This window comes from Choristoneura fumiferana, chromosome 17 (genome assembly GCF_025370935.1).
Source record: "Choristoneura fumiferana chromosome 17, NRCan_CFum_1, whole genome shotgun sequence".
In the NCBI taxonomy this organism is placed as follows: domain Eukaryota; kingdom Metazoa; phylum Arthropoda; class Insecta; order Lepidoptera; family Tortricidae; genus Choristoneura; species Choristoneura fumiferana.
Genome location: NC_133488.1, coordinates 3,992,311 through 4,011,603, shown reverse-complemented (window position 1 = coordinate 4,011,603; position 19,293 = coordinate 3,992,311).

The following is a 19,293-nucleotide window of genomic DNA, read 5'->3' as shown; positions in this document are numbered from 1 at the left end:
ATCATTAACTCTATAATACGCCTTAGATATTAATTTCTTCTTGACAATAGATCTGAATTTTGTATCTGTTTCATTTATAATATTTTTTGGAATTTTATTATAAAAACGTATACAATTTCCCAGAAACGACTTTTTGGTTATAGCCAGTCTGTACGATGGAACTTTAAGCTTCCCTGTGTTACTAGTAGCCTTTGGCTTATCGACGTTAGTGGGAAAATCACATATGTTCTTCCTTACATACATGATTATTTCAAAAACATAAAGCGACGGCCGGGTTAGGATACCTGTTTTTCATGCATATAATAGCTTCACATTAATTGTTAAATTGTAAAATAAACAAATTTGACAAGTGACATTGACGTGACACATAAGAGAAACATCAAAAATCCTCATATTTAACTTTATTTTCTCTACCGTACAACGGCCAACCGATAGTGTCTTTTTCAACCTCGACATTGGCGGAATCATCGATAGTAACGATGGAGCTATATTTTTTCTAAAAATTGAATTGAACTTTATTTTGCTAAAATATGTGCGAATTAATCACGGATCAGCTATGGAGTTTGAAATGGAGTTTGAAAAAAATCATAAATTAAGGACCTTTACGCTGTTTTACTGCTAATCATTAATTATCTTAACACTTGATTATCTTTTAAACAATAAGAGTTAGGCGCCTAGAAATTAACTTCATTTGACCTGTATATTGTCCCCTTTAAGTTAAAGGATATCAAAAATAACTCGGTGTAGGTATACTAGGTTTGGATAGGTACTGTAAACAAAACAATGTCAATTGGTGTCTTATATTATATTGAAATTCGCCCATTAAACTCTTACATTTCTGTATTGAAATACACTAGTCTAGTTTGTATTACAATGATAGATAAGTAATTGTACATTGTGTCTTAAGGGCGGTAAATAAGGAATTAGGAACGAGAGTCTATTAGAAGCCCGAAAAGACTGAGGGCTTTAATGAGTCGATGTTCGTAATTCTACTATACCACGCCACGCGCCATATAAATCTGCCTAAAAGTTCATTACTTAATAAGTACTCAGTTTTGACGCATTTTTGAGATTATTTTTTTATGCGACGTCTTTACTTTACTCCCGGATTGTGTTCGAATTACTTAACGGTATAGTTCCTATTCAATTATTGAAATTATACCATTATAGTTTTTGCGGTACTAGTCGTGGCAATGAACTTTTAGTCATAGTTAGGCGGCGGAAGGTATACCGTCCGTGCGATATACAATGTTTTCCATCACATTTGCGACTAAAATCGTATATTTGTAAAAGAAAAACTAATATTTTTACAAAAATTGCCGATACCGCTGACTGCGCTCTTGGCAGCGCCAGCCCCCCGCCGCCCACCCCCTCCCGCAGCATGTGCCTGACGTGCGTGCGCAGCTCCTCCTGCAGCAGCTTGCCCAGCAGCGTCAGTACAGTAGTATCAGTACGGACAATGACTCATTTACCGACCTTGGGCTTCATGACTTTCAAGATTGCTTGAGAATTATTAGTAGTTTACGGGTATATGAAATCCTGAGAAAAATATCATATATTTTTTTCGTAATGGCTACGGAACCCTATTTTGGGCGTGTCATACACACCTTTATGTTAAACTACGTCCAATTTTCTCTTACATTAAAAAGAAAAAAAAAAGAAAGAAAATATTTATTCGTGACAAACATGAGAACAATGGATAAAAGAAATAAAAAAGAGAAAAAAAAATAAGATGCATGTCACGAAATGGTCCCAAATCAGCAATCTGCCGGTCTTGCGAACGGCGCATTACATTCTTATACTTCTTTCCAAGAGGGCAGACAACATAATGCACTATTTCACAGGTACCAAAACACCTTTATTTTACGCGATATATCTAAGAGAGTTCTCTTGTTATGCGTTATGGGACACTAACCCACTTACGGGGACACGTACCTTTACGATCCCCCTTAACGACATAGTTATAACAACGTAACGACATAGTTAAAAGTTACACGGCTTCAACAGCAACTCTGTTCGCGGTTACGCGTTTATTATGTTTAGCAAAATTAGAAGTGTAATAACTTTGTTCAAAAATATCTACTCTGAACTATTAATAATAATAAAATAATGATATCTTGGGACAATACACCAATTGAACTAGCCTTAAACAAAGCAAAATTAACAATATAAATTAAAATAGACACATATTTTATTAAACAAGGAATGCCGACTGTCGGTGAACACATCCGCGTCTCGGATTTCCGCACAAAGTGATTGAGCAGTGATACTCCAGATACAAATAAAGACGGATACAAGTACGGGTAGTAACCTAATTTCCGCTTGTACAAATACCTAGCAAACTTTCACTGCACCCTTTCTATTAATAACTGATACACTGATGGGTCCCAGATGATACAGTTAAACTCCAGTTTGCTCCGCACACACGCATTAAATAATATAATAGGAAGTAGTAGTGCCTTCAAATTGAGACGCCATCCGCATTATGAAACCAAGCGTCTTGTTCGCACTTTTGACCACCGCACCAATATGATCATGAAAATCTAATTTGGGGTCCAAATTCAAGCCAAGGTCGCGAATAGCCTGGACACGGACAATCGATTGATCACCCAGATGGTAGGCACCTTCTATGAGAGTTTTCGACCTGCTTAAAGTGATGACCTTACATTTACTCCCATTAAACAAGAGTCTGTTTTCCTGATTCCAGTTCAACACAGCATTTATGTCACTTTGTAAGGTATCACATTGCATTGTAATTCATACTTCATATCTGTAATAAATTTTAAGTCATCTATGCCCCGGCAACACGGGTAGATTAGATACCAGCTCTTTTTTGTGCTACCCACAAGGCTGATTTTCAGACAGTTCCCTTTGGGCGGAGATAAAATATATATACCTATGTCTAAGTGTTATGTCATGGCTATGTTTAACACTATTTTTCCGAAGCCCATTTCCGATACAGGGACGACCCTGTTTACTTCGGAATCCTGAATAGGAGGGCCGAGATTAAATTTAAATGTACATAATTTGACGACAAGTAATGTTAACGAAAGCCGTAAAATAGCCTTTTTGCTTCATCAACATCGTATCTTAGTCAATTTCGTTATTCTAAATCTAACTTAGCAGTGTTAAAATAAAGTTGAAACTTGAAGAAACCTTTTATACGATGTAAGAGTTTAATGGTTTCGTTTCGAAATGTTCCACCATGTTTTTACGTATCCGAACCGACCTTCCGATTGTCACTCAGAACCACAAAGTTATTTGATGCCGGTGGTAGAAAGAGGAACCAAAGTATTTTCATACTGATTTAAGTGTAGATTTGAATGACAGCACCGCTTTTGACGGCACCGTTAAGTTTGTGATGCCCTAATATATTGGCAAGCGAAGTTACAGGTCATTAGAGTTCATTTATTATGGAAATAAAGACGGAGTCGCTGAGTGATTTGAAAATAGAAGTTACGCTAATTTCAAATTGGCGGTCACATGCTTTTGATCCAGCTTTGCATGATTTTGTTTCTCGGTAAAGCAAGATACAAAAGCCGTGGTAGCCTATTGGTTTGATCTGTGGCCTTTCAAGCATAGGGTCGTGGTGTTCGGAATTCATTATGCGAAATTATCAGTGGGCGGATGACGTATGCAATTTACGTCAAAATCATGTCAAACGATAATATATGTAAAATGGATATGACAACAATTGGTTTAAAAAAGAGAACATAATATTGAAAAATAGTTTTCTCAAACATGCTCGGAAAAGTATACGTTAATGTCACGAAATGGAGACATGAAGTTTGCTGATGGCTCCATACATAACTTCTTGGCCTAGGCCATAAGGAATGTATGAAAATCCATTATTGTCCGCTGCTCTAACTTTTTAAATTGGCTTACTAACATTAAACTGACAAAGGAAAAATTACAAACAGCCAACCACCACTAGGCCTCGTAAGCATTTGCGATATTGCGATGCGATGCGATGATGGATGGATGGATGGATGGGTGATGGCTGGATGGATGATGGCTGGATGGATATTTTATTTCCTCACATTGTTTGAGAAAAGCACTATACAAACGTCGGCCAGAACAGGGATTGCTGGACTTGTTTTGGAAACTAATTTGTTGAATCAACACAACCACTGAAACAATTAATATCAATTGAAAATTAAAAATGTTACTGTACTTATTAAAATAAAATTAATTATTGTTGTAGTAAATAATCGCATTTTTTTCTATATTACATATTTTCAGTACCTCCAGTGTCTCCAAGGCCTTTAGATATCGAGACTGCCAAAGTTGCAAAAATATGTATATGTCGGCGGCCGATCGTAAAATCCGCCAGATCACGAAATTCCTAGGCATATCGTGAAATGCCGCCATTTCATGAATTGGCTAAGGGACATCCGCCATATCGTTCAAAACTCACCGGTTAGCGATTTGCCTGGTGACGTTTAGTCAGATCATGAAATTCCTAGGCATATCATGAAGCGTATCCATTTCATGATTTGGCCAGTTTAGGCAGATCATGAATTTCCTAGGCATTTCATGAAACGCCGCCATATCGGTTCTTCGCCGGCCACTGCCGCGGCACGCTCGCTTCGCTCGCTTGGCTCGTGCATCGTGATCACAATTAATACTAACCACTCGTCGTACCTAAATTTTTCTTTATAAAAATAACAACTACTTAGTGAATACTTTATTTATCAACAAAATACTAACCTCTAAAATACGGGCAGACGTCTATGGTTTTTTCACATTGTGCACAGAATCCGTTTGATTCCTATAAAAAGAACGGAGCTGATGTTCAAAAGCTTCTTTTGCACTTCTATTTTGAATGCAATCACTATTTTCGGTTTAAAGATCATTTTTGTTGCGACGCCGACATTTTTCACGCGCTAAACAAACACGGCCGGTCAGCAGGTCACGGCCGCCATTGCATACGCAGCGCCACCAGTGGCCAAATAAGAAACTATTTTACGATGTGCCCGGTATAGAGCTAGGAATATCGACGAATGCGTTGCTCTAATCGATCTGCCGTATTATTTCTCAGGCACATCGTGATATGCCTGGCCAACGTTTAGGCATATCATGAAATGGCGGCGTTTCACGATCTGGCAGATTTTACGATCGGCCGCCGACATATACACGGCCTTAATGTTAAGTGCATAAAGTCGTGTATACATACTTTTGTAACTTTGGCCGTGTCGATATCTTTGCCCTTGACTGTACTTACAAGTCCATAGCTGGCTTAGCTCTCATAGTTTCAGCTTAGCTATGACGAATCAATCACGGTGTGTAATTATGTAAATAAGTATTGATCAGTATTTGTTTGAAGTTTCGTCTTCGCATTATCTGCTATTCTTGATTATTAATTCAACATGTTTGTCAACAGTAGGTATTATTTCAGTTCCTGTAAGTAGAGATTGTGGGTTTCAACAAAGAAACTGCAATATCTAAATGAAGCTTCAACAATAAGGCGTTGCCAAGGGAGCGTGAGTTATATTACTGTTTACAACTTGCTACTATTGTCCAATGCAGCCGTAACGCTGGCACAGACTAAAATAACAAGAAGGTAAAGCAGTTAATCTCCAGGTCTGAGAATAGTAACTTAACATGATATAAGATTTATCCTCGTAAGATAATACATAAGACTTAGCCTGGAATTTGTGTCGCTGAAACGACGAGAAATGGAGCCAACGTGCCTTGGAGTGGCGGCTCGCTTATGTCATCCGTCATCAGTAAATATCCAATATATACTTATATATTGTATTGTTCATGTTGGCAAATAAATCAATCTTCTTTCTTTAATACACCAAGATGATGTGCTAGCCAACAATCCATCAAAGTAGACGAACTATTGTCAGGTAAGAAGCGATATGGTATGGGCTGTGCGGTTAAGATACTGGGCTAATGATGCTGTGGATAGGATTACCAAGCTATTAAGTGAGATAAACACGCTCTCTTGGGTCGGTCTCTCGTCTGAGGATCGTGGTCGGTATCAGGGTTGCATCTGAAGTGGATAATATGCCTCCACAGGTTTCTAACCAGCGCGTCTCTTTCTCGTATGACTGTGTAGAAATTGGAGGACGACATGTCTTCCACTTGATCGGTCCATTTCATTGGTGAAAGACCGCGCGCGCGATCTTCTGCCTTCGGTGTTCCCGACTAAAATCATCAGAGAGATGAATAAAAAAATGTTAATAATATTAAGGAAAGTGGAGGCCTTTGCCCAGTCATAATTCCAGCCTATATGCCTCCCACTGCTGGGCACAGATCTCCTCTCAGAATGAGAGAGCTTGGGCCGTAGTTCCCATGCGGGACCAGTGCTGATTGGGAACTTTAAATACACCATAAAATTGCTTCGCAGGTTTGCGCAGGTTTTCTCACGATGTTTTCCTTCACCGTAGTTAGTGTTAATTTCAAATGTACATTCACATAAGAATTTCGATTTGATCATCTGCTTCAGAAGCCATAGTTCAAACCACTAGGCCACCACGGCTTCTTTTCCCAGTAGTCGGACATATTAAGGGCTAAATAAAAAAAATACAAAAATGCTAGTCTTGATGTCAATTTAGACGACCAGATGGCCTAGTGGTTAGAGAACCTGACTACGAAGCTTGAGGTCCTGGGTTCGATTCCCGTGTCGGGGCAGATATTTGTATGAAAAATACGAATGTTTGTTCTCGGGTCTTGGGTATTTACTATGTATTTAAGTATCTATCTATATAATTATATTTATCCGTTGCTTAGTACCCATAACACAAGCTTTGCTAAGCTTACTTTGGGACTAGGTCAATTGGTGTGAATTGTCCCGTGATATTTATTTTATTTATTTATTGAGCCATTACCTACTGCGTTGTTTGTCTTTGCCGGAGTCAACAGCGGCGCAAATGGTGCAACGCTAGCCAAACAGTAACCTGCAGAGCAAACTAAAGTGCGGGTTATAGAATTTCTCATTTCATTAGCCTGCATACACTTGGGGCTTAGAACGAATGCTCGCTACGATGTATAATTAGCCTTATAAGGTACGTAAAGTTAACCTCATCATCTGCATTTTGCAGGTGGTAGGACCTTGTGCAAGGTCCGCCCGGATTGCTACCACCATCTTGCTCGCTAATCCTGCCGTGAAGCAGCAGTGCCTGCACTGTTGTGTTTCGGCGTGGAGAGTAAGACAGCCGGTGAAATTACTGGCACTTGTGGTATCCCATCTTAGGCCTCTAGGTTGGCAACGCATCTGCAATCCCAATGGTGTTGCAGGTGTCTATGGGCGGTGGTGATCTCTTACCATCAGGAGACTCACTAGCTCGTTTGCCATCCAGTCGAATAATTAAAAAAAAAATCCTCAACTTGCACATCTGTATTTTCACATACCAACAAACATTCATATAATATCTGATTCATATAATATCATATAATATCTGATTCTTTCATATAATATCTGATTGCGGCAAGTAAATTTTCAAACAATTCAATAATTTTAACTCTAACAATAACGACGTTAATACCATCAAACTAGATTAAAGGTAAATCTCATTTCAAAGGACCGCAGGAACTAAAAGCAACTTATCTCTAAGCGCCATGTCGATCAGTACGTCTCTTTCCTTCTAATCTGGTTAGATAGAGACGACGACAGCGCAAAAATAACAATCCGCAACCTTTCGTGTTACTTGTTAGCCATCTTGATTTTGAAGATCAGTTTTAATCCTTCTTAATAATCTGGTACCCTTCACTTGTTAGTCCCTCCTACACGATTGTTAGACTAATTATTTCTCTGAACTATTTCTACTATATAGTCCTATAATCGAAGATTATTACCAGCTTTGCCGATTTTTTTACGAGTATATTATTCATAAAGATTATACCTGGTTAAGATCGCGGGATCGCGGTGGATGCGAAAAGCACAAGACCGGTCTGAGTGGAGAGCCTTGGGGGAGGCCTGTGTCCAGCAGTGGACGTCTTTCGGCTGACATGATGATGATGATTATTCATAAAGTACCTATTTTATCCTCCATTTCTTCTTGTCTTTGGTCTGAGCTAATTGACAGAATGTATAAACTGTGATTTAACTTTGCGACTTTAGCACTGATTTAATTAACTAGTGACATTTATTGCTTCACAACAGAAATCCATTTACACTTTTCAATAAGCTTGCAGGCTTAGTTAAAACAGTTCATACTGGAGCTCACATTTGCAATGCATAGTAAAGACTATTGAAGCATTGATATGGTAAAATGGCTTCGCTTTAGGAATGTATTGTATTGTATGCAAAACTCTTTATAACTCTTTAGTGTATATAAAAACACATGAAAATATCAGTTGAACAAGAGAAAGAGATGTACAAAGGCGTACTTATCCCTGTATTCTAGCAAACAAACGATTCTGATTCTGATTCTGAAGGGATCTCTTCCAGTTTCCAGAATGTCGCTTGCTTTGTCAAAAGCATGGAATGAACAGCATCCAGATGCCAACTGTTGGAATGTTTGCGGAGAAATCATTCTGGTAACCATGTAGTCATGGTAGCATAGTGTTTTCCCCTAAAATTCTCTCAAGCAGAGGGTCATGGGTTCAAGTCTGGGACGCGCCTCTGACTCATAAACTCATTTATGAGTCAAGTCAGAAGGGCCGGAAAAATGCACGCACAAGTACCTCAACGTCCGTTTTCTGGCCGTTCTGGCTACTACTATGCTTTTTTTAAGACCCGACGCAAAAAGAGGGGTGTTATAAATTTGACCCTTATTTCTGTCTGTCTGTCTGTCGTAGATCGTAGCTCTCAAACGGATGGACTGATTTCGATGCGCTTTTGTGAAATTGGTGAGTTTAGATATGTTTGATAAAAATAAGTGCATACGTTTTTGAAATATTGAACTTTGAAATGATAGTATCGAGGTAAAGCGGCGATTACACTGAGTCGTTCACCTAACGCGGTCGCCGAACTTCTTTCAAACTACTTAGGCCAACGAACGTCTTCTTATACTACCATGTTCTTTACACTTTTGCGGTCGCCGCATGCGTGCAGCATGCGACGAACGACTTAGTGTAATTGCTGCTTTAGTCTACTTTTCTAAGTTGGCAGGGTTATGTCTTTGAAAAGAAGCATGTACAGACAATTCCACTAAAATATTAACAATGTTATCACTTTGAAACATTTCAATAGAATACCATAAAACCTTTTAGTTTTAACCAAAGAGTTAGACCAGTTAGGTTTATCCAGCTTGTTTCGTACTAAAACGGAATATATTAATAGTTTTAACAGCATTAGTCCCTTTAGACGTATTCGCCAATTATTAACAATGTTATCCCTTCGAGGGTTGCCGTGTAGAATAATGAAAGACCCTACTAATAAAAATCCTAACATCACCCTAAAAGTCTCGACATTTCTTGTATCAGAGATTTGGTGTAGCTTGAAAGACGCACATGAGTTATAACCAAAAAAAAAATTGAGATCTTTTTAGATGTAATTTATCCCATTTTAAATTGTTTTGAAATAAATATTATGGGTTTTTTTGATTGCTTACTATTTACATTTATTATTTCATTCAAATAAGCTGTATAAACTTTGCAATAAATGTACTGTAAAAACATAATTTTTAATTTAATGAGATCATTTCTACAAAAACTGATACTTGCCGAGTCCGGCAAAATCCTGGCAAACGATCAAAATTCCTGACACGTCAGGATAAATCCTGACGTGTGGCAACCCTACCTTCAGTAAAGCAACTGGTCCTCAGAATAACTTAATAGTACCTTATGCTATTGCCTATAAACTAAATGTCTAGCTACGTCTTTGAGACACGACTCGATGGACGGTCTATAGTCCACCTGGGGCTCATGTAACACTACTTTAGAAGTTCAAAGGACATTTATTGCTAATAGTCTCGGACAAAAGAAGATTCTCTAATGTATATAGGTAGTGCCACGAGAGTTAAAGTGAATGATTACACACACAGCTACATGAAGTATTAATTGCATGAAAGGAGAACGAATGATATGAATAAGTGAATGTCAAAAACCCGCTGTGAATGATTGATGAATGTACTTGTATGCATGATCTCAACTCTGGTGGCACTACCTATACTTACGCTCTTTTTAATTTTATATGTGGAGAGGGCTAATTAAGCCGTCGCTAATTTGAATAAGCTTCGGCAAGGTCCCGAAGACGCTGGCAGTGTTTCCTCTTTGAACAGCCAAGCTAATTCTTTGTCCGAGGAAACAGCCAGCTCTTCGGTTCCCCATGACGTCTACTCTTTTTGAAATTTATTTAAAAAGTTTTAAAGCGCTAGGACCGTACGGACCAAGGGTCTCCACACCGAATGGGACAAAGTCGTATTCGGTGCCAAGACCCCTATATTTGGACATTTTTGATTTTTCAGCCGCTTCAGATGCTGATGCTGCACCGGCTCTGTTACAGGTTTCATGGAGATGGGAAGGTGCCAGCGTGTCGGAGCAAGTAGCGTCCCACACAAGAACTCGACCCATGGAATCAAACTTTTTTCTTAAAAAAGATATGAAGATACAATACAGTCAGTTCAAGTTCCGCGTGACAATACATCCGACACTTTTTGGCACAGCGTGACGACATGACGGCTCCTGAAGTTTGACGTGCTTTAAGGTCCGTTTATCTACATCTATCTACAGAAATTGAGCGTGCCAGACACGTGCCGTGGCAGAAAAAATAATACTCTTCTATATAGTGTCTATTTACGTATTTATATCTATCGTCACACGGCCGCGCAGATGCCGACAGACACTTAATATAATTAATATTATTTTGTCTGCCATTCATATTATTCTGTTTTTGAATCGTGCAACCTCCTTTGTCAAAATTAACACAATAATTCTTCTTGGTCAAATCGCTAACCGATATTAAATTCATGGATAAATCCGGAACATGTAAAACATTATTTAAAAATAATTTTTCTCTCGCCGACTCGAGGCTCAGCGTTCCCTCGTCCTTGTACGCGTAGCTTTTCACCATTCGCTACTGAAATTTTCATGTTGCTGTTCTCGGGTTTGTAAGACAACAACCTGCTCTTATCATGAGTCATGTGATTTGAGCATCCACTGTCAAGATACCACTTGTCTTTGTCAATCGCCTCCTTAGTATTCAGCAGACATTCGCGGTTTTCTTCCGCTCTTCGCATTCGGACGCCTTGTGTCCTTGCTTGTGACACTTATAGCACTTTAAAACAAACTTCTGCTTACGATCAACGGTTTTGGGGCGTGATCTGGCATCGTTCTGTGCTCTTCTTGTAACTAGGGCTTGTTCATGGTTTGTGTTCAAGTTGCTCTGTCTACTTCCTTCTTGCAGTAATTTCGTTTTTATTTGCTCCAACGTGATTCTGTACCGCTATTATCTACAGCCATGATGAGGGGGCCGTACTCAGGGGTCAGTCCACCGAGCAAAATCGATATGATCCAGTCATCCTGTATTGGTGAATCGATATCCGACAATTGCTGTGCAAGGAACGTAACTCTCGAGATATAGCTTTCAATGCAGTCAAAGTTCTCTAACCTGCTACTGAACAGCTCTCGTTGAATGCTGATTCGTCTTCCCCAACCCTTGTCTTCGTAATTTCTGTAGATTACTCCAGACTTGTTTGGCAGATTTGGCATTGTAGACGTGAGTAAAGCACTCAGGTTCCAACAATAAACAAATCGTTGTTCGTGCTTTCCTGTCCACGTCATCGTCTACCACATCCTTTGAAATTACTTCCACCAGTTTTATTTTCTAAGTAATTCCTCACCAAAGAATTTCCAGTTCGGGTAATTCGACGAACCTTTCAATTTTCCAATTCCGCTTATGCCGATCGAACAGCTGTTTTCGTCTGACATATTGTGACGGAGAAAATTTTTTACAACTTCAAACCACTTTTATTTACACTTTAATAACTCTTCACGTTATTTCTGGACTACTATACGTTCTGGACGTCCTGGGCCCATAACCAAATGAAATTATGTAGAACGGTAGCAGAAATAATATGTATATTAAAGGTAAAATAGTAAAAATCCAAGCATACGACGTGTGTACGTCAGTTCGCACAACAAGAATAACAAACAGCTGGTTGCTGTGTCAACCATTCATTTATACGAACTATGTAATATGATTACATTTCAGAGCCAGTATTAATACAGGCGCTATATAGCCTCTAATAGTTTTTATCCCGGAAAATTGCATAGTTCCTGCGGGATAGGGATAGCCGAATTCTACGCGGACGGAGTCGGGGTAACGGCTAGTGACTAAATATAAAACCAACCGACTTAGAAAATTTAAAAACACACGACATTGTGTCATTTTAAAGTTTAATATCACTAAAACGGTTGAACCGAATTGAATGAAACCTAGCTTAGAATTTATAGGCTTTATAATAGGCTCAGAGTTGCTCAGCGAGCTAAAAAGAGCTATGCGGGGTTCCTCTAGGGGACCGAATCAGAAATGAGGAGATACGTAGAAGAAATAGGCCTACCGACATAGTCAAGCGAATTAGCTCGTTGAAGTGGCAATGGGCAGGACATATAGCACGGAGAACGGATGGCCGTTGGGGCTTAAAAGTTCTCGAATGGAGACCAAGGATCGGCAAGCGCAGCGTAGGATGTCCAACAACGAGATGGACGGATGACCTGGTTAAAGCCGCGGGTGATTCGAATCGGTCCACCCGTTTAAGAGCTACGGTGCCACAGACAGACACACATAGTGGTCAAACTTATAAAACCCCTCTTTTTGCGTCGGGGGGTTTATTTATTGAAACAAAACCGAATAACTCACATTTGAAATCGAGTTTAGCTCGACATGTTTCGCGTTTTGCAACAGCCGCCGAATTCCGTTGCTCCTAGAAGAAGCGCTACGAATTAGCTCGAAACATGTCGAGCTAAACTCGATTTTAGACTTGAGTTATCCGGATTTTTGGCATTAAATATTATTAAGATGATCTCTTAATAACGCCTAGTCCGCTAAGATACCTACTAAAGCCGTTCTAGTAAACGTAGCGACCAATATAATGCTTAAGTGCTGTAACCAATCAAGTGCAAGTCGGACTCGCACACCGAGGATTTCATAACTCTCATAACACGCACTTATGCATGTCAAAAAATCTACCACCGGTTCGGAAAAACCTTTTAACTTTAATTGTACCTACTATTATTGTAATACAAAGCCGTGACGTGCCCGATTAAAGTAAATTACAGATCCGTTAATTACAGATCCGTTAATTACAGATCCGTTAATTCCCGTTGTGTTATAGAAGGCGACTGATATGCTGCGAGAATGGGCTGCGATGTGGAAGGCAAAGGGAGCTACCACTATTTTCGCAAGAAAGTCATCGTGAAGCTGAGTGAAGGACATCCGCCATATCGTTCAAAACTCACCGTTTAACGATTTGCCTAGTGACGTTTAGGCAGATCATGAAATTCCTAGGCATATCATGAAACGCCGCCATTTCATGATTTGACCAGTTTAGGCAGATCATGAAATTCCTAAGCATATCATGAAACGACGCTCTTCGCTCGCTCGGCTCGTGCGTTGTGGTCTCGCTTCGCTCGTCGTACCAAATTTTTTCTTTTTTTCGGCATATCACGATGTGCCCGGCATAGAGCTAGGAATATCGCCGAATGCGTTGCTCTAATCGATCTGACGTATTGTTTCTCAGGCACGTCGTAATATGCCTAGCCAACTTTTAGGCATATCATGAAATGACCCCATTTCACGATATGTCGAGGAATTTCGTGATCTGGCGGATTTTACGATCGCCCGCCGACATATCGACTAAGGAAAGAAAGTAAACTGAGCGAGATTAGAAAACAAGAAGCCTGTTTATGTGTAAATAATCATCATTCTCATATTTTTATCCGTTTTTAAAGTCCACCGTCGCAAAATAGCAACGCAACGCTTTTAATATTACAAAATGTCTAAAATGTCTTAAATAATTTTCTGGAGACGGAATTCGCATTAGCGCTTTAAGAATTAGGACGAGAACAAATTGAAGACATTATTTACAAGTCTTCGTTTTCAGCTTTAAGATTTTGGCGAGTACAGGTGCTCTTTAGGGTTCCGTAATCCTTCAAAGAACCCTTAATAGTTTAGCCATGTTCGCCCGTCCGCGACTAACGCGGAACTTAGAGGCTGATGTTAGTGCTAGAAAGTTGTAAAATGGGTATTGTGTAAACCCGATGTGGGATATTGGATAGGTCTCTAGGATTGCTAAGATCACTAATTTGCAAAAAAAACTTTAAAGTGCTAATTTTTATTAGAGTCAAGTGTCCTCCCCGTTCTTTGAGCTAATCCGTTGACTAAAAAAATGTGAAAAAATTCGTAAACGCAGTACCTATATATTACTATATTATATTATTATATTTAGCCTATAACTGTGTAACCTACTTTATTTACTCTTAAACTACTAATAATTCTCAAGCAATCTTAGCCGTTATAATATAGGTAACTTACTTTGTAAATTTAATATACCTACTTACTAGGTACTGTAGGAACTAGGCTGTATAGGTACCGCTGGCAGGTGGTAAAACTGACCACCTGGCAGGTTAGATTGACAGCGGGTATTACATGCCGGAGAGCAGATTGCTCCCGATAGCCTAAGCGGCTGGTGCTATTTTATGTAAATCTATTTATAAGTGCTACCAAGTTCTAAAATAAAATATAATTAATTAATGATTGAAGATGCTATTTATTTCATAACAGTTTAAAGTCACGCGCGTTGATCCCCAGTACCTAAGCTCTTACCAAGTTACAGTCCCCACAGTACCTACTCGTACCATCCTGAAATTTTTCACTTTAAAGTTGAATATTTTGCAAACAGATCACTGAATCAAAAAATTGTCGTGGAAACCCTCCCACCCCAATGGTTATAAAAGACCTATTTAACGATACCCCACACAATAGGATTAGTCGAGAAAAAAAATCACCCCCACTTTACGTCTATTACCATAGACCCTATTATTTTTTATTTTACCACTTTGGCGTGACTGATCGTGGTCGACGTGATATGGTATTTGAGCTTAGCCGCGGACAAACAGACAGACAGACGGACAGATATTTCGAAACTATAAGGATTCCTAGTTGACTACGGAACCCTAAAGGATAAAAACAAAACACGGTAATAATCGTGATAAACTCTAGAGAAGGGAAAAAGAGTCAAAGTGGAGTTACCATTCGAAACAGTTTGACTTTTTAGAGACTTTTGATTCCCATCACTTTGTTAAATATTGGTTTGAACGGCTGCGGTTTGTGGTTACGTGAAAATAATAGAAATTTATAAGTATTTGAAACTTTACTCAAATGGATTTATCTGTTTCTGAGCCTTTTAGGTAGGTACAGGCAAAACTCAAAGAATTTATTGAATGAAGCGTTACTTTGCGGAGGCATATCAATAAACTGGGTCTATATTGACTGGTAGAAAATTGTTAGTCATAATGTAATATTTGACATAAATCTTTTTTTCTCTGAAACCATTTATTTTTCAGAATTGCTATAAAACAAACCTAACCTAGGTTTCTACAGGTGACCATTTAAAAAATTATGAAAAATGTACGGTTTCAGAGGGATTTTTTTTAATGACTAACAATAATTATGACAAACATTACATTATGACTTATAAGATTATGGCAGTCGAAAGGATCCCCAATAAACTATATTGTATTTCAATCCAATTTATGAAAAGTGTAAACATAGACGCCATTAACCCGACCACAGGCATTTAGAGATGTGAAAACCTAGAAACTATTGCAAAATAATTAATTTGTTCAGTAAATCGATTAATTTATTAATTGAATAGATCAAACTAGTTTTGTCTAGGTATTTTATTATTTACAATACTTGATTCAATTCCAAAGACTGTTTATTCAATTGCATGTGTATCTATTAAGTCAGTGTTTCTGTATGTGTATCTATTTTATCAATAAACCATTCTTATTATTTTATTCTTATTCGTATTGAATTATAAAAGCAGTAACTATTTTTTTAATTTTAAGGTAAGTAAATAAAAATCGCTTATTCAATCGAGCATTAATCGATTTTTAAAATGTCAAATTTTCCACCATCTCTACGCTAGTCTATGCTACTACAGATTATACACATGTTTCATTCAATAAATAACGTCAGATTTTGACGAAGATTTTTCAAATGAAAATTAAATATTGAAATTAAGTGAATTTTGGTGAAAAAAGTGATTAGACACGAATTATAGATGTGTTATTGATTCGATTCGATCCAGTGGGTATTTATACAAGCATTTTTATGAAATCGGTTTGTTTACATTTTTTATAAATTCTATTGATATACCGTATAAGATAGCTACGTTTATGCAGGAAATGAGTGTTCATACGGTCCACCTCCACACTGTAAGAACAGACATAAATTGCACAAATCCAACTATCACCACCACCACATTACACTGACGCGTTTCGAACTCAACCAGAGCTCATCTTCAGAGTCATATGTCCATGTTATTGTTTACGGTTATGTTGCTCTGAAGAGCTCGTTGTCCCGTATTTTTACAAGCCGCAGCTGAAAGAACAACTCAGTAGTTAAGTTATGGACAAGTACAACTGAACAAGATTAATCCGCGGTCTAAATGGACTCGTCCAACGGATTGGAATCGCCTGATCCGTCCGTAACGCAGATTTAGCTGTTTAATTATGAGAGATTTCAATCCAATTTCATACTGTGCTTGCATAAGGGCCATTTCAGTGCGGCCTGCAGCAACGTTAAAATTTGAAATGTAATTTCACACATGAATTTCGAAACACTTAGAGGTGCAATACCGGGTTTGAACCCACGGTCCTCTGCTTGAGAGGCCATTAGTCGAACCCCTACGCCACCGCGGCTGCAAGATTTCAATTGTGTTATTATCTGCATTTATAGATAGACTAATCGTGGTGAAATGAGATGAGGGTTTTCACTGAGGCAAAATATCGCTAGATGGCGTTAGTATCGTGAGCTCCGTTTGACGTTTGACGTTTGCTTGCGATTGGCTCATTCATTTAGTTATTTAACCAATCACGATCAAACGTCAAACGGAGCTCACGATAGTAACGCCATCTAGCGATACTTCGCCTCAGTGAAAACCCTCATTAGATGGTCCATATCGATGACCTATACCTACACTAATATACCTTGCTTCTCCACTGCAAACCATGCATTATAGCTACGTAGTGCGACACATACGTTAACATGCAGGGCTCGCCTTTCTATTCTTGCACATCAAACAATATATCAGTTTAATTAATCAAAACTAAGGATTTACGTATTAAGAAAAAAAAATCATAAATAAAACGTAACCATAAACCTTAATGAAAAACTTAATATGTATCAGTTGTCAGAATTTGAACAAGAAAAAAAAGTACATGGGCAAAACACTGGGTTTTATAATGGCAGAATTCTGCCTCAATTTTCTTTCCTACGCTTACAAGAATACCCTAAACACGTTACTCGTATCTATGTATAAAACCTACATAAAATTCACTCACGGACATAACATTATACGTTCTTTAAGACCTGAATACCCCTGCCAAGTTAATACAGAGGCAACTACGTAAAAAATAACTACCGACCTAAACTTAGCTTAGTTAAATTAAGACATGTCACTTTACGTCGGTTATAGTTATAATAATCACAAAATGGAATACTTAGGGGCTGTTTCACCATCCATTGATTAGCGTTAACCGACGTTTAAATGTGATGCCGTCTCCGTCTATTCGAACAAAACAAATAGAGACGGCATCACACCTAACCGCCAGTTAACACTAATGAATGGATGGTGAAACAGCCCCTTAATCAGTCAGGAAGTTGTAACGAGATATTGTATTTAATTGTTTATGGGAATATTTACGGTCTGACTACAACTATAGTCTGGCGATCCTTGAGGCAAGAGTGTCGCCAAATAAAAAAAGGTTAATAACTCATTTTACAGATTAAAAAATACCTAATGAGGGGCACTCACGTGTACTAAACGTGAGAATCGAACGCGTTGCTAAAGATTCGAGGTTCGAGCGTTTTGACAGTGAAAGCCGACATATATAGTTTAGTAACGTCGTACAATGTGTTGTTGGTTCGCATATTTATACGAATTTGAATGACCTAGTTAGCATTTACACTATTCATTTAAACACGCCCAATGAACAGAGAAAACTAACCAAACTTTGATCATGAACAGAAAGTGTTTGTTGTAGTCAGGAGGGTTGGTTTTGCACGTGTCATACATAAAGTTGTCGTAGTGCACGATTTGTTGCTACAAACCGAAGAAGAGAAGCAACGTAAAATATGGGCCCCCGCAAAGTAACGCCTGAATTAATCAAATGTATATTCATTTACTCATTGTATTATGCAGACAATGGACCATTTGCTTTAAGATAAGCTGTGACGATGGCCCGACTATGCAGATAAAGAGTGTAATAACGTCGTCGGGATTAGATACTGAGGGATTTATTAAAGAGGAAACAAAAATAGGTTGAAGGGTAGTGGTCAGCCGCACCCGGACCGTGGATAGGGGGAGACGAGGGCAGGTTCAATGGCTCCCACTGGTGGTCTCGCTTGAAGGGTACCCCTTTTATTTTAACGGAGTGGAAACTCATTCGAATACCGCGGGATCCGGGGGTTGTGAGGGACTCTCCCGTCCCTTCGGATCGGAAGCGATAGTTATGCCTCGGTACCGCTCTGCTTTCAGAGCACGATATGAGTGCGTGAGAGCTAACTTTGGGGCTGGCAGGGGAAAATTGCCTTCAGAATCCAAAGCTTAATGATTAATTGAGCTGAAATGTATATTTCAGAATTATATTATGATTTTGACCATTAGGACACTTCCGTAGGTACCCAAAGGGTAAAAACGGGACCCTATTACTAAGTTCGCTGTCAGTCTGTCTGTTTGTCACCAGGTTGTATCTTGTGAACCATGATAGCTAGACAATGCCGGTATTGTTATACAAATACCTATTAATAAAAACAGAATAAAATATATATTTAAGGGGGCTCCCATACAACAAACGTGATCAAGAAACGTGAGCAGTTCAATTTAGGCACCTAAACTGAATCGTCGAAATTGGTACCACGACGTTTATTTCTCAGAGCTGAGTCTCAATGGCTTACGTGAATGAAAAACCGATATTGTCTCTGGTCCGAAACTGAAACTGAAACGCTAATTCGCGAAAGGGATGCCGCTATATGCAAACCAAATATTGTATACTAAAACCTCTTTATTTTGGAAAAACCATAACTCTACGTCATTCGTGTTCTTAACATCCGTTGTGTTGATTTCAAATAAAATGTTTACGCTGTCACTAATCCACGAGTCTCTTTTCTCA